The sequence below is a fragment of the Triticum urartu genome, unplaced genomic scaffold (genome assembly GCF_003073215.2).
Source record: "Triticum urartu cultivar G1812 unplaced genomic scaffold, Tu2.1 TuUngrouped_contig_1120, whole genome shotgun sequence".
Lineage (NCBI taxonomy): Eukaryota > Viridiplantae > Streptophyta > Magnoliopsida > Poales > Poaceae > Triticum > Triticum urartu.
This window is the reverse complement of record NW_024111535.1, coordinates 6,031-22,196: the sequence shown is the minus strand read 5'-3', so window position 1 is coordinate 22,196 and position 16,166 is coordinate 6,031. Positions and strand designations below refer to the sequence as shown.

At 46.4% G+C, this 16,166-nt stretch overlaps 1 non-coding gene across 1 annotated transcript; it reads right to left on the bottom strand.

The window, feature by feature from the left end:
* Positions 1-1,373: 1,373 nt before the first annotated feature.
* On the bottom strand, positions 1,374-1,448 carry TRNAK-CUU. The gene has a single exon. It is a non-coding gene; the product is annotated as a tRNA-Lys (tRNA).
* Positions 1,449-16,166: the final 14,718 nt, after the last annotated feature.

Below are 16,166 nucleotides of genomic sequence, written 5' to 3'. Positions count from 1 at the left end.
TTAGTATGAGGACTTAGTCGCGAGGCCAACGCATCTATGTGGTAGCTTGAGAGGGGTTGAGTGGGACGGGAGACGCGAGGTTTTTACCTAGGTTCCGCCACTCACGGTGGAGGTAAAAGCCTACATCCTTCTTGATTCATATTGATGATGATGACGATCATGGTTACAAGGGCAAGGTTTCGTTACCTCTATCTCGAGAGCATCTACTTTGATGTTGTCTAAGAGTTGTCTACTGGGACGTGTCTATTGATACGTCTAGGAAAAACCTTGCCCTCTTGGGGCGCCCCGCCCCTCCTTATATAAGTTGAAGGGGCGGGTTACATGTAGAGTCCTAGTCGGATTAAGACTTAAACTATTCTGACTTCTCATCACGGGCTTTTCTCCATGGGCTTCTTAACGTCTTGGGCTTCTTAGCGTCTCGGGCTTATTAACCCCAGGCGTCTCTATCTGCCAGGTTATAACAGTCTGCCAGGTTATAACTGTCTGCTGGCTTATAACTGTCCACCATCTTACAATCTGTCGGCTCACCAATGGGTCACCAGGCTCGGCCGGGTCATCAGTGAGTCGTCAGTCCTCAGGCGGTTTACCAATGAAATACCAAGTCCCAACAGGGTCATATCTCCGGCTGGGTCATACCGCGGGGTATATCCCCGACATTAGCCCCCAGTTTAATTTGGATTTATCCATATTAAACTGATCCTGTAAAACAAACACAAGAACAAATTTGATAGATTGTGCTCCGGGTTAAAATATTCTTGTAAGTCAGCACCTGATCATCCTTAAGTACTTGTCATTTCCTTCTTCTATAAAATCCAGGTCAATAGGCCAGCCTCATAATCAATTTGCTGACATTAGCTTCTCACAGAAAAATATTGTGAAGAATAATTCATTTGATTCAGCTCCCAATGCTTAACAAAAATACTGGCCTTTGAAATACTCATCTGATTTTTAGCCGGCTTGAATATGTAAATCTTGCCCATTTATGATTACCAAAAGAGCCGGTTTGTAAGTATTGATGGCACTGGGTCATAATTGTTGCTAACATCAAGCTTGAAAATGTACCTCCCTTATATGCATATCACTTGTAGCCCCCAAGTCTTAACAAGGGAGCGTAGTAACAACTTAAGACTTGCTTCAATATAAATGTCGCAACCTTGAAGAAATCTAGGTTGTTCATCTCAATCACTAGTCAAAACTGAATATTCCACATATGTAGCCCCCAAGTGTCGGGTTGTCATGTTTGCAGCAACCTGGGACTTTTAATTGCCTTATGCTTATAAAAACTTCAACCAGTTGAGCCCCCAAGGGCCGGGTCATTATGCAATAATGAGCAGGGACTTTATATATATATATTAAAAATAACATTATGATGAAGCATCCATCATGGGACTTGAACCCACGACCACAAGGTTAAGAGCCTTGTGCTCTACCAACTGAGCAATGGACCCTTCAATATAATGGATTAAGGCTTGTGTACTTTGAATTTTTGGTAGGAGCAATTAGTGGCCCCCAAGGGCCGGCTCATCACTTATTTGATGGGTCGAGTCTTCAATAAAGCAAGTTAAAAATGACTTTGCATTAGCCCCCAAGTGCCATGGTGCATGATGGCAGTGACATGGGACTTGCGTATTTGATGTAATATCAATCTAAATAATGTAGCCCCCAAGTGTCGGGTCGTAAGCCTGCGACGACTCGGGACTATTCCTTCCATTGCAGAATAAACCATATCCATTGATAAAGAAATAATAGCCATTGCACTGAAGCAACTTTGAAAACCTCAATCATAATACTGGTTATTGATAACCATAACAAAAATCCAACCATGTTGGCTATTGAAGATTTGAATAATATAATCTGGTATGAAAACCTCAATCATTCAATATCATCATAAAAATCCAGCCAATTTTAGCTATTTAAAGATTTGAATACCTTATCGGCTGATAAGTAAATCCGGAGTTTAAATACTCGATGGCTCTTGGCCGATGGTGACTTAATGCACATCCTTGTAATCCGGGATTTTTGTAACCCAACGGCTTATAGCCTTTGTGAAAATCAATAATTGATAACCCTTTTGAAACACCAACTTCAATCTTTGATGATGGGTTTGAACTTAATCATTTATGTAAGACATAGCTCTGCAAATCCTGTACAGAGTTCAAACAACATATGCCTTGGCGACTTAACGTCAAAAGCCAAGGTGGGTAACAAGCCAAACATAATATAGTCTTATGAAATTATGGAAAAGACTAGAATTAAGGCCATTTAAGTCTAAACATACTGGCAACTTAAAGTTAAAAGCCAGGGCGGGTTATCAAACCTCGCATATTCATATAACCAGGAAAACATACCTGTAGGATTGATTTATATTGTTGGCTTACATTGCCATACCCAGTGAAGGTAACAACCCAATGATTTATAAGCGCATGATTCCAATGGTGCAATCCAAAATACACTGGTGACTTAATGTCCAAAACCAGGTTGGGTGAAATAATACCCCAGAGAGGTTCACAATATGAACCATAAGGCATGATAGCTGTCATCAATTTCCAATCATGTATCCTCATGTCACAAGAGGAAAACCTCAAAAAAGAATCTTCAAATCAAATAAAAATCAGAAAATGAGGCTTTCATAGGCGGCCAGGCCTAAAACCCAAGTGCTTTTCATGGGCTTGCACAGCCACTAGCTGAATCTTCAAACCTTGTAAGCGGACCTCACATAACCAACCGCCATTTTAACCTTGATAAGTTCAAGGTCTTAATAAGATTGATTGTCAAGAGTTCGGCGGGTTATTCCAGGATTATCTGGGCGGAGTGGCAGACGTACAAGGAAGGATCAACTGAAATTGTTTGGTGCTATGCACCTAGGGTTTCAAACCAAGAGGGGTTTATTAAAGCTATGTTCTGTGAACAGGGAGCCCCCAAGGGATATATATTGAGATGTGCTCGCCGGGTACCTATGTTTGAGCTGTGTTGTGCAGCAGACTCTCTTTGGTCCCTTCAATCTGAGCGTCAAGCCTCCAAGTAGGTTATAACAACGGTGTTCAAGCCGGATCAATAGGGTAGTCACAGCTATGCTCAATGAGCAGGAAGCCCCCAAGTATTTTGTAATCATGGCGTACAAGCCGGATCAAGAGAGTAGTCATAGCTATGCTCAATGAGTAGGAAGCCCCCAAGTGACCAATGATATGATAAGCCAATAAGGCAGGATACCCGTGTTTGAACCGCGCATCATGCCAGCAAGTTCTCTTTGGCAACCTTTAATTTTTCCTGAGAACTCGAACTTATGGTAAATGGATTCTTTTTGAACCGGAATTTTAAACCGGATATTGAGAGCTTCAAAGCTTTGTGAGAAACATATTTCTCTTGAGCCGGATTTTAAACCGGAACCCTTCATTTTAAGCCGGAAATTTTCTAACGGCCTTTAAATTTTCATCAATATGGCAGTAGCCTCCGGGACCGGGTTATCTTCCCTCCAATGACCAGGGCTTGTTGAATTTGCTCAAACTGGCAACATTTACTGAGTAATGTCATCATAGCCCCTGAGTCTTAAGACTACTCAAGGAGTTGGCTTGAGACTCTCCATACTTGACCGTGATATGAACCGGCATATAGTTGAATAGCGGATTGCTGAAATATGTTGAATCTCGACGGGTTATAAATGACCCTGTCCATTGATCCATCTGATGTAGGCAAGGGCCATAGTTTGATGGTCTCCTTTGCAATTATGAATTCTGCATAAGAATTTGCACAAACGAGAGTAATTGTTCTCGAAGAAAAAAAATGTATCAATAGAAACTTGACAGGATGGATTTCACCTGATATGTTTTATCAAGAATTATCAGCCGTGGGGTTGTGGCAATGATGATAGAGGTGGCGGCTTAAAACGCAACATCGGGCGGCTCAGAAGGGATCCTCCGGGTTATGTTTTAGCTTACCCATACTGGAAATCTCGCACTAATGCTTCTGGTAGTATGTCCAGTGCCTGGCCACTTGATTTCTTACAGCCGGCAGGCGAGTGCACGGGAGCAACTGGAGAGGGGGTGGGCTGAGCTGGCCGCGGGCTCGCGGGGCGATCTAGGCGACTCACCGGTAAGGCCGCGACAGAGGCGGTTTAACGCGAAGTCAAACGAGACAGGGCCCGTGGCTATGAAAACGGAGGCGGCCGGTGGAGGCGCGACCATGGCCGGCGGCGAAGATGACTTGCAGTGAGGTGGGTCGCAACTGTGGTAGCTCAGCGATGCAAGCGCAGCTACATCAGTGGCGGCTCAACTGGAGACCGAGGCGACTCGAGCGGTTGTCGGCTCAGTGATGAGGCGGCTAACGGAGGTGGAGCAAGGCAGCTTGGAAGAGGGACCGCACGAAGGCAGAAGTGTGACCCAGCGGGGCCGCTGCAGAAACAGCGCACCGGCCATGGATGAATTGCAACAGTAGAGGGGTGAGGCCGGCTCATAGGCAGAGCAGCTCGTAGGTTGAAGTAGCGACTTGGAGCAGACGCGGCCGAAAGAGCAGAGGCGAGTGGGCCATCGGTGGCGGCTTGATGCAGCGGCGGCTGAGGCCCCCGGCAAGGAGAGCAGTCTCGGTGACGCAGAGGTGAGTGGCGGCTCATAAAGGCCGTGGCGGCAGCGGAGTCTGGTGAGGGGATGTCATGGTGGGCCCCGGCGGTTTGTGGTGATTCAGCCTCGGCGACTCAAGGTGAACTCGGCGGCTCAGGGCCAGTTATGCAACAGCGGTTGAGATGGGCCCGCGACGGCTCAACGGAGGCCGCGCGGGGGTGACGGCAGTAGCCGACAGTGGCGGCTTGATGCAGTGGAAGGTCAATGAAGATCGGAAGTGATGCTGATGAGATGAACTACGGCCGCGGCCGTGGCGATTTGTAGTGGAGGCGCGGTGGCTCGGATGGTCAGTGCCGGCGACTCAACGGAGGACCGCAGCGGATGAGTAAAGCAACCCGGAATAGACGAAGTGGCACGCCGGCGACTTGACGAAGGACCGCGGTGGCTTGAAACAGGTGATGTGGCGCGAGAGGCGGCCAATCCAGCATGCACGGGCGGTAGTAGAAGGCATGGATGCACCGGAGCGGCCCTTGGTCCTGAAACGACAGTGGGTTAGCAGCGAGGGCGGATGCGACCGGGCGGCTCAGAGGCTGGCTCGTCGTGGAGCGAGATAGCACTCGAAGGTGGGCGATGGTGGCCGGCAGAACCACGCCGGCGAAGGAGGCCAGCGGTTGACTGAGGAAATGGCGGCTCTCAGTATGCAGGCGACTCAGATGCAGGGCAGACACGTGGTTGAGACAAGGCTGCAGCGGAGCGGACGGTTTAACAGTGGTGGAGCCAAAACATTGGAGGCGGCTCATCAGCTGCGTGGTTGAGGGCAGTGGCTCAAAGCAGCAACTCGGAGGCGGCGTACAGCGAAGGGAGCTCACGGTGATGTCAATGCGATGTACTTGGTAACGGCGCATTGTGGCCGTACAATGAAGATACGTCGGCAAGGCGTCAAGTTGAGACAGGTGCCTTGGAAGGATTAGGCGGCTCAGGCGGATGCACAACGCGACGGCACGCGGGAGCCTGGTGCGCTGGCTCTCGGCAGAGTGACAACATGAGGCCGAGCAAGGCAGCCACGTAGGAGCGACGGCATGATGGTCGTGGTGGCAGAGGAGTCTGGGGTGGCTCGACAGCAGCACCTGAGGCCGGCCGCAGAGATGGGGCGCCAGCGTGGGGAGGTACCCGATGGCGGCCGCTCAGAGGTGACTCGACGCAAGAGCAAAATCGGTGAGGCACGGGTGGCTCGTGGTGGAGATGAACCGGGGCGGTTGACTCCGAGTCCACGCCCATGACCCCATCCTTTCTGGGTCGTGTTTGGGTTGACCTCCACTCTTTTTTTTCTTTGTAATCAGTAGTTATAGAAAACGGCCGAACAAATCGCATGACGGCGACAACAGATCGACCGTAACCCTAACACTTCTCTGACTTAAATCTCACGGGTTGTAAAATTTGGACTGATGAACTCCAAGCTGACGCAGATCCTTTCCAATCGGCTTTTCTTCATCTGGAATTTACCATCTTCTCGGTCCCTGTGAAAGATCCCTCCAAGAACTCAACACCACCGTGCGCAGGCCCCATGGTGGGCGCCAACTATCGTGGATTTGTCACGGCGGATGTCCTTAGTATGAGGACTTAGTTGCGAGGCCAACGCATCTATGTGGTAGCTTGAGAGGGGTTGAGCGGGAGAGGAGACGCGAGGTTTTTACCCAGGTTCGGCCCCTCGCGGTGGAGGTAAAAGCCTACATCATGCTTGATTCATATTGATGATGATGACGATCTCGGTTATAAGGGCGAGGTTTCGTTACCTCTATCTCGAGAGCATCTACTTTGATGTTGTCTAAGACTTGTCTATTGAGACCTGTCTATTGATATGGCTAGGAAAAACCTTACCCTCTTGGCGCGCCCCGCCCTTCCTTATATAAGTTGAAGGGGCAGGTTACATGTAGAGTCCTAGTCGGATTAAGACTTAAACTATTCTGACTTCTCATCATGGGCTTCTCTCCATGGGCTTCTTAACGTCTTGGGCTTCTTAGCGTCTCGGGCTTATTAACCCCAGGCGACTTTGTCTGCCGGGTTATAACCGTCTATCGGGTTATAATTGTCTGTCGGCTTATAACTATCTGCCGGCTTACAATCTGTCGGCTCACCAATGGGTCACCAGGCTCGGCCGAGTCATTAGTGAGTCGTTAGTCCTTGGGCGGTTTACCAATGAAATACCAAGTCCCAACCGGGTCATATCTCCGGTCGGGTCATACCACGAGGTATATCCCCGACAGATCTGGTGGCTCTGGACTCTACGGCGGCTGGATCAATATTTCGTCGACTCCCCTAGGGTTTTGGGTATATTGGGGTATTTATATAGCAAAGAGGCGGTCCGGGGGGCACCCGAGGTGGGCACACCCCACCAGGGCGCGCCTAGGCCTCTTGGCATGCCCTGGTGGGTTGTGCTCTCCTCGGAGCACCCCCAGGTGCAGCCAGGGCCCATTATGTTCCTTCTGGTCCATAAAAAATCTCTGTAAAGTTTCGTGGCATTTAGACTCCGTTTGGTATTGATTTTCTGTGACGTAAAAACATGGAAAAAACAGCAACTGGCACTTGGCACTATGTCAATAGGTTAGTACCAAAAAATGATATAAAATGACTATAAAATGATTATAAAACATCCAAGATTGATAATATAATAGCATGGAACAATCAAAAATTATAGATACGTTGGAGACGTATCAATGTCCGGTCCGGTTTTGACCGGTTCCAGTTGCTCCCTGGATAGGTTGTAGCCAGATTTCCGAGGTCGGGTCGGATGTCCTAGGCTTGTAGGAGCTTGGCGTCTAGCTTGCTGTTGGGGTTGACATCTCTAGGGGTCGGATGTCCGGGGCCTATAGCCCTTCTCCGGTTCCTCTCATCGTGATCCTTCGTCCATGTACTTGGGGACTTGTCCATCATCAAGAGAATCTCCTAGAGGGTGGTCTTCATACCTAATCACACATAGCATTCCGGCTTTAGGTAGTAGCCATGTCTCACATGGGTCCTATAGAATATCACAAAGGAGAGATGTCACCTTGGTCTCGATAGCTCTAGCACGTGCTCGTGTCATCGGTCCACTTGGCACTTGAGTGGGCGAAGGTTGGTCCATGGGGATGACTGAAGGATGCTCCGCATCATCTCCCCTTACCTTGGTAAAGATCCGACCTCGGATCGAAAACCTCATCACCATAGTAGGGAGAGAGATCCTTGACGTTGAAGATATCGCTCATGTTGTACTTGTCGTGAGGTATGTCGATCTTGTATGCATTGTTGTTGTAGCATGCGATCACATTGAAGGGTCCATCGGCTCGAGGTGTAGCTACACAAGATCTCCAATGTTGAATATCATGGGTTGCTTGTTGAAGTTGAGCTTGGTCGTGAGGCGGTGTACTTGGCGCTCGAGTGCTTGTCTTGTATCGTCATGCACCTTCTTGAGATAGCTCGCTCATGCGCTCGCGTCCATGTTGATGCGCTCTTGTAGAGGTAGCGGTAGAATGTCAAATGGGGATGATGGATTGAAACCTTAGACGGCCTCGAAGGGACACTTACCGGTAGTCGAATGTCTTGCTCGATTGTAGGTGTACTCGGCAATAGGTAAGCATTCCTCCCACTCCTTGATGTTCTTCTTGATCAACACACGGAGGAGAGTCGATAGCCTCCGGTTCGTGACCTCCATTTGGCCGTTGGTTTGTGGATGGTATGCAGATGAGAAGAGTGGCTTGATTCCGATCTTGGCACATAGTGTCTTCCAAAAGTAGCTAAGTAACTTGACATCGCGGTCCGACACAATAGTCTTGGGCACTCCATGTAGACGCAAGATTTCCCTACAAAAGAGATTTGCAACATGTGAAGCATCGTCTATCTTGTTACATGGAATAAAGTGTGCCATCTTAGAGAAACGACCCACAACAACAAATGCTGAATCTTTTCCATTTCTAGTCCTAGGCAAACCAAGCACAAAGTCTATACTAATATCTTCCCATGGGTGATGCGGAATAGGAAGTGGCATATAGAGACCACTAGATTGAGCTTTAGACTTAGCTTTGCGACATGTAGAGCATCGGTTGGTGTAGTGGGAGACATCACGAAACATGTTGGGCCAAAATTAGTTCTTGGAGAGCATTGCGAATGTCTTGTCGCGTCCAAAGTGTACCATAAGTCCTCCTCCATGAGCCTCTTGCAAAAGTAACAAATGAAGAGAAGACTCAGGTATACAAAGCTTGTTAGCTCTCATTAGATAATCATCCTTGATATAATATCTCTCCCAAGATGTATGCATGAAGCATTTGGTATAAGGAATAGCAAAAGTAGTATCATGCACATACAAGTCCTTGATGTGCTCAAATCCAATGACATTCAATTCAAGTTGAGTTACAAGCATGCACTTGCGGGAAAGAGCGTCTGCCACAACATTTTCCTTACCTTTGATGTACTTGATGACATAAGGAAATGACTCAATGAACTCATTCCATTTGGCATGTCGCGTATTCAATTTCAATTGACCTTTAAGGTATTTAAGCGTCTCATGATCCGTATGGGTGACAAATTCACGAGGGCGAAGATAATGTTCCCACACATGCAAGACTATCACTAAACCATATAATTCTTTGTCATAGATGGGGTAGTTAAGTTGCGCTCCAGAAAGTTTCTCGCTAAAGTATGCTATTGGGTGCTTCTCTTGCATCAACACACCTCCTATGACATTACGACTAGCGTCGCAATGCACTTCAAAAGTTTTATCAAAATTGGGCAATGCATGCAATGAAGCATGTGTAAGAAAATTCTTAAGCTCATGAAATGCAGTATCTTGGGATGGTCCCCAAACAAATGGTGTATTCTTCTTACTCAATGCGTGCAAAGGTGATGCAATGGTGCTAAAATCCTTCACAAAGAGGCGATAAAATATGGCTAAGCCAAGGAAGCTACGCACTTGTTGCAAGTTAGTTGGTTGTGGCCAAGTTTTCATAGCATCGATTTTAGCTTCATCTACATGAACATCCTTAGAAGAAACAACAAAACCCAATAAAACAAGCTTGTCAACACCAAATATGCATTTCTCCATATTAGCATAAAGGCGCTCGTTTTGAAGAGTTTGCAAAATGGCCCTAAGATGGGTTACATGATCTTCTAGAGATTCTCTAAACACAAGTATATTGTCAAAGTAGACCACGAGAAATATGCCAATGTATTTGCGAAGAACATAATGCATCACACGCATGAAAGTGTCGGGTGCTTCGGATAAGCCCATAGGCATAACTAACCACTCATACAAGCCAAACTTGGTTTTGAAAGTGGTTTTCCATTCATCACCTTCTTGAATGCGAATTTGGTAATAGCCACTTTTAAGATCAATTTTTGAGAAAATGGTGGCTCCGCTAAGCTCATCTAGCATATCGTCAAGGCGTGGAATGGGATGCCTATAGCAAACAGTGATAGCATTTATGGGATGGCAATCGGAACACATGCGAAAACTACCATCCCTCTTAGGCACAGGAATAACCGGAACAACACAAGGACTTAAGATTTCACGTATATGCCCATTGTCAATGAGGTGTTGTACTTGACTTAGAATTTCCTTGGTTTCCTCGGGGTTGACGTGGTAGGGTGCCTTGTTTAGTAAAGTTGCGTCGGGGATGAGGTCGATGCGGTGTTCGATGCCTCGTAGTGGAGGTAGTCTTGGAGGTAGCTCATCGGGGAAGATGTCTGCGAACTCCTACAGTAGATTAGACAACACTAAAGGTAGATGGTGAGAGGTGTTAGTTCTTGTCGCCTCGTCTTCACACACTAGGGCATAGTGCATAACACTCGAGGGATTCTCACATACTTCTCTCGTCTCTCTTTTGGTAGCTAAAAGCACTAAGTTTTTTCTTTTCACACATCGTCGAGGCACTCATTTTTGGCTTGTGGCTCTCACTCTCTTTGAGGTGGCTCACTCTCTCACTCTTCTCTCCGTGATGGGTACATGCTTGCTTGTCGGCGATCACTTGACTTGGCGACATGGGTCATAGAACATACTCCTTTCCCTTCATCTTGAAGCTATAGTGATTGGTTCACCCAATGTGGATGACGTCGCGGTCAAATTGCCAAGGTAGTCCAAGCAGGAGGTGGCAAACAGACATGTGAACCACATCACACTCCAATGTGTCTTTGTATGCTCCAATCTTGAAGGATACTTGAATGGTGTGTTCCACATGAATGGTGCCGGAGTCGCTAAGCCATTGGAGCTCGTAGGGACGAGGATGCTTCATCCTGACCAATTGTAGCTTGGAGCATAGTTCTTCACTTGCCAAATTGTGGCCACTTCCTCCATCGATGATGACCTTCGCGGAACGTCCATTGATGCCCGCTTAGGTGTGGAAGATGTGGCAACATTGGTCTTCGTCTTGTTCATGTTGAAGTGTCAAGACCTTGGAGACAACGAGAGCGGGGCTCAAATCATTTCCATAAAAGACTTGGTCATATTAACCTTCATTCACGCGTCGGTGCATAGCCACGTGCTCAAGTGCTTCCATTTCTTCCTCACTCATGGAGTCATAGGTGCCGTTGTCGTTGGCGATCATGGTGTGCCGAGTGGGGCACTCAAATGTTTTGTGGCCTTGGCCTTGAAATGTGAATCATTTGATGGAACTTTTCTTGACAATCTCAAGCATTGGAGTAATTGATGATGAAGCTCTGCTACCTCTTGAGCATGCGTTGTTTTTCCCTTGAAGAGGAAAGGGTGATGCACCAAAAGTAGCGTAAGTATTTACCTCAGTTTTTGAGAACCAAGGTATCAATCCAGTAGGAGACTACACGCAAATCGCCTAGTACCTGCACAAACAATCAAGAACCTTGCAACCAACGCGATAAAGGGGTTGTCAATCCCTTCACGGCCACTTACAAAAGTGAGATCTGATAAATATAATAAGAAAAATATTTTCGGTATTTTTGTTGTATAGATTTAAAAGTAAAGATTGAAAAATAAATAGATAGTAAACTAGAATTATAGATTGGAAACTTATATGATGTAAAGTAGATCCAGGGGCCATAGGTTTCACTAGTGGCTTCTCTCATGATAGCATATATTACGGTGGGTGAACAAATTACTGCCGAGCAATTGATAGAAAAGTGCATAGTTATGAGAATATCTAGGCATGATCATGAACATAGGCATCATGTCCGTGTCAAGTAGACCGAAACGATTCTGCATCTACTACTATTACTCCACACATCGAACGCTATCCAGCATGCATCTAGAGTATTAAATTCATAAGAATAGAGTAACGCATTAGGCAAGATGACATGAAGTAGAGGGATAAACTCAAGCAATGTGATATAAACCCCATCTTTTTATCCTCGATAGCAACAATACAATACGTGTCGGTTCACTTTCTGTCACTAGGATCGAGCACCGCAAGATTGAACCCAAAGCTAAGCACTTCTCCCATTGCAAGAAAGATCAATCTAGTAGGCCAAACTAAATCGATAATTCGAAGAGACTTGAAAAGATATCAAGTCATGCATATAAGAATTCAGAGAAGAACCAAATATTGTTCATAGATAATCTTGATCATAAACCCACAATTCATCGGATCTCGGCAAACACACCACCAAAAGTATTACATCGATTAGGTCTCCAATAACATCGAGGAGAACTTTGTATTGAGAACCAAAGAGAGAGAAGAAGCCATCTAGCTAATAACTATGGGCCCTAAGGTCTGTGGTAAACTACTCACACATCATCGGAGAGGCTATGGTGTTGATGTAGAAGCCCTCCGTGATTGATTCCCCCTCCGGCAGATCACAAGAAAAGGCCCCAAGATGGGATCTCACGGGTACAGAAGGTTGCGGCGGTGGAAAAGTTGTTTTGTGGCTCCCCTGGATGTTTTCAGGGTATAAGAGTATATATAGGCGAAAGAAGTAGGCAGGTGGAGCTACGAGGGGCCCACAAGGGTGGGGGCGTGCCTACCCCCCTGGGCGTGCCCTCCTGCCTCATGGCCGCCTCGTTGCGTCTCTGACTTCCACTCCAAGTCTCCTAGATTGCGTTTGTTCCAAGAAAGATCCTCGCGAAGTTTTTGCTCCGTTTGATATTCCTTTTCTGCAAAACACTAAAATAGACAAAAAACAGCAACTGGCACTGGGCCTCCGGTTAATAGGTTAGTCCCAAAAAATAATATAAAATAGCATATTAAAGCCCATTAAACATCCAAAACAGATAATATAATAGCATGGAACAAACAAAAATTATAGATATGTTGGAGACGTATCAAGCTCTCGGCTGGAAGTTGCTTGTAGTAGGAGGACGACTTGAAGATGTCGAAGTTTTCTTGTAACTTGACTTGTCGCCGTTTCTTGTTGTAGGTTTCGTCGAGGTAGAAGGTGTTGTATTCGTTGAAGCTTGATTGTATGAACCGTGTAGGTCTTGGAAGAGTACTTGGTATACTTGTAATCATCTTGCACTTGTCGCTCCTCCTTGGTAGCTTGGTGCACTAGCTCGAGGAGGTTCGAATATGGTTGGAAATCTACAATCTTCTTGATAGGATGGTTGAGTCCATTCAAGAATCGTGCCATAGTTTTCTCCTCATCTTCCATGACATTGGCTTGAATCATGGCAATCTCCATTTCCTTGTAATACTCTTCAACGGACTTGGTGCCTTGCTTGAGGAGTTGCAATTTCTTGAAGAGATCTCAACTATAGTATGTTGGCATAAAGCGCTCTCGCATGACATCCTTCATTTGGTTCCATGTTGTGATGGGTGGGTCACCTTTTGCTTCTCGTCGCTCAATGACTTGCTCCCACCAAATGAGGACATAGTCTTGGAACTCTAGCGATGCCATGGCAATTTTCTTCTCTTCTTCATAGTTGTGTAAGCAAAAGATCTTGTCAACCTTAAATGCCCATGAAAGGTAATCTTTGGGATCATTGCTTTCGAAGAACTTTGGCATGGTGAACTTTAGCTTGCCATAGCGTTGATCTTCATTATGTTGGGGTCGATGGTGATGATGCTCTTACCGTGGTGGAGGGTCATCGATCGCTTGTTGTACGTGCTCCACTTGATTAGCTTGAGGTTGAGGATGTGTAATTCTTGCACGGTTCCTCATTTATTGGCGCTCCTTGAGGCGTGCGGCTTCTTCTTGACACTCTTGTCGGAGGGCCTCTTCTTGTTTGCGCACACAGCGGTTGCGTTCATTGATGGCTTGTGTGGATTTGCATAGGGTGCCTTGATCTTCTAGGGCTTGTTATTCACGGCATTGTTGCTCTTGTGGAAGGACGTCGCCATCTTGGTTTACTTGGCAATCTTGGTGTATTGGAGCTTGCTCTTGGACCATAGGATCATTAGCTTGTCAACGATTTCACTCACGTTCCTGGAGACAGTCTTGTAAACCATTTCCATGAAATGGGTTTTGTGGAGCTTGATGATCCTCATGGTCTTGACGATGATGCAAATGAGGTCTTGAATGACCTGCATCCAAAGAAATGTCCGAAGAGTGTTGACTTGACTTGCGTCGTCTTGATGATGATGACGAGGTTGTCGAGGAATGATTAATCAACAAGGTGTGGAAGTCGTCCATCTATGTTGCCAATTTGGTGTCGAGCTCTTCCATGTGGTTGGAAAGTTTGGTGTCGAGGTAGGCTCTTGTTCGTGCTTCGAATCGCCTCAAGTTGGTGGCGAGTTGATCGATGCGGTCGCCCAATGCTTCATTCTCTTGGTGCAAAGCTCTATGCACACTGAATAGTTGAGTCTTGGTGACGTAGTTGTCGGGCTCATCTTCTTGCTCGATGAAGAGTGGGTTGGTAGAAGTACTTTTCATATCCATCATCTCAAGCAAATATGTGAGTGGGAGAAAGGAAGAACTAGACCAAATGTACCTTATTCGATGTTGAAGATGGATCAATGATCACTCGATAATGTATTATGGAAATAGCACAATTGGTACCGGATCTTGTCAATTCTCACACCTACACAAATAATGCCTTTGGAGTAGCTTGGTGAGGATGGTGGCACAAAATTTATGCAATTGTTAGCGAGATTCAAATAATGTTGCAAAATATTCACAAGTATGCAAGTGAACAAGTAGACCAATAGCAATATGAGGCACACGGGAACACACGCACGGATAGATAAGTGGGGTCTTGCAACCAAGGAATGAGCTCAAAATGTGGAATCCATGGAAAATGCTCTTGTTGCACAACGCGATAGAGACGCTAGCACGTTTGCTCAATAGGCGGATACGAACTTGTGCACTGCCTATGATAGACAAAACATAGCGACTTACTATCCCAAGTATGCTAATGTATGATGTTTCGGTGAGTCTTCTCATGTTGCCCGACAATACTCAAATGGCTAGTCTTGATAGGAAAGTGGCACAAAATGGGCTTGGGGTTAACAACGCAATAACAAGGGGAAGTATCCGAAGATGTCGTCGAGGTTACAGTCCTTGCTTACGGTTGATGGTTTCATGATGGTGAATGTTGTCGATGACGAATCCATGGAAAATATGAGCAGCGGTGATGTCGGTGTCGACTGTCCCTAACTAGCCGAAACACGTCAGGAAACGGAAATCGCAACTTAGATTCTTAAAACAAACGTGTCAAAATTATTGGATGTGGTAGCGGATAAGCGGTGGTGGTATGCGCAAGTAATGGTGGAAACCCGGTCAAAATTGGAAAAATGGGAAGTGGTGGAGTTGTTTTTGTCTGCCAGGCGCCGGATGTCCGGGCATTGGGTGGGATGTCCGGGGGCCATGGGCCGGGTGTCCGGGGCGCCACACCGTGGACAAACTCGATGAACTAGTGGGGAAAAGAAAATTTTGGGGCAAAATCCGTCAAAATTGCGTGCATGGAAATTGGGGAAAAGTTGAGGGAAGGTAGATCCACTAGTAACGCATCAAATCCATGGATCAAATGCAACAAAACATCATCACACCAACAAGTCGCAAAAAAGGTAGGGCTATTTTTGTGGGGATTTTCGAAATTGGACAAAACAAAGTAAAATTAGGCTAGAAATGGGGCTACATACTCCAAAATTGTGATCAATCATGGCTCATGATACCAAGATGATGTAGGGTGGAACCCTAGGGGCCGATCTTTCACCAATTGGAGGGGGAATTCCCAAAGAACTCGAAGAACACACAAGAGGAAAACACACAAATCAACTAGATCCAATCACACATGTGCTAGATCCACATACATAGAGAGGTCCCAAAGATCCAAGGACAATAAGGGAGGATACAAAGGAACTATGTCTTCTCAATCCTTGAAGGAAGGAGATCTTGAATCCACGAAGGATCTTCCCACAAGGGGGTCTTGAATCCACTTGGGGGATCTTCTCCTAGGAGGCCTTGGTCTCCAATGGAGTAGGGTTACAAGTGGATCAGCAAACTCTATGTCCAAAATGAGCAATAACACTACTAACCCTAAAATGTAGATAGAGGGGGAGTATATATAGTCTAGGGGTGAAGGGGTACATGGGCCTCGGCCCAGATGCACTACACGCCGGCAGGGAGCCGGATGTCCGCGCGTCAGCCAAGATGTCTAGGCCCTCAGGACGTGCCGGATGTCCGGGCAAAGGAGGAAGATGTCCGGGCTGGCTTTGGTTACATTCTTTGAAGGAGGGGCCA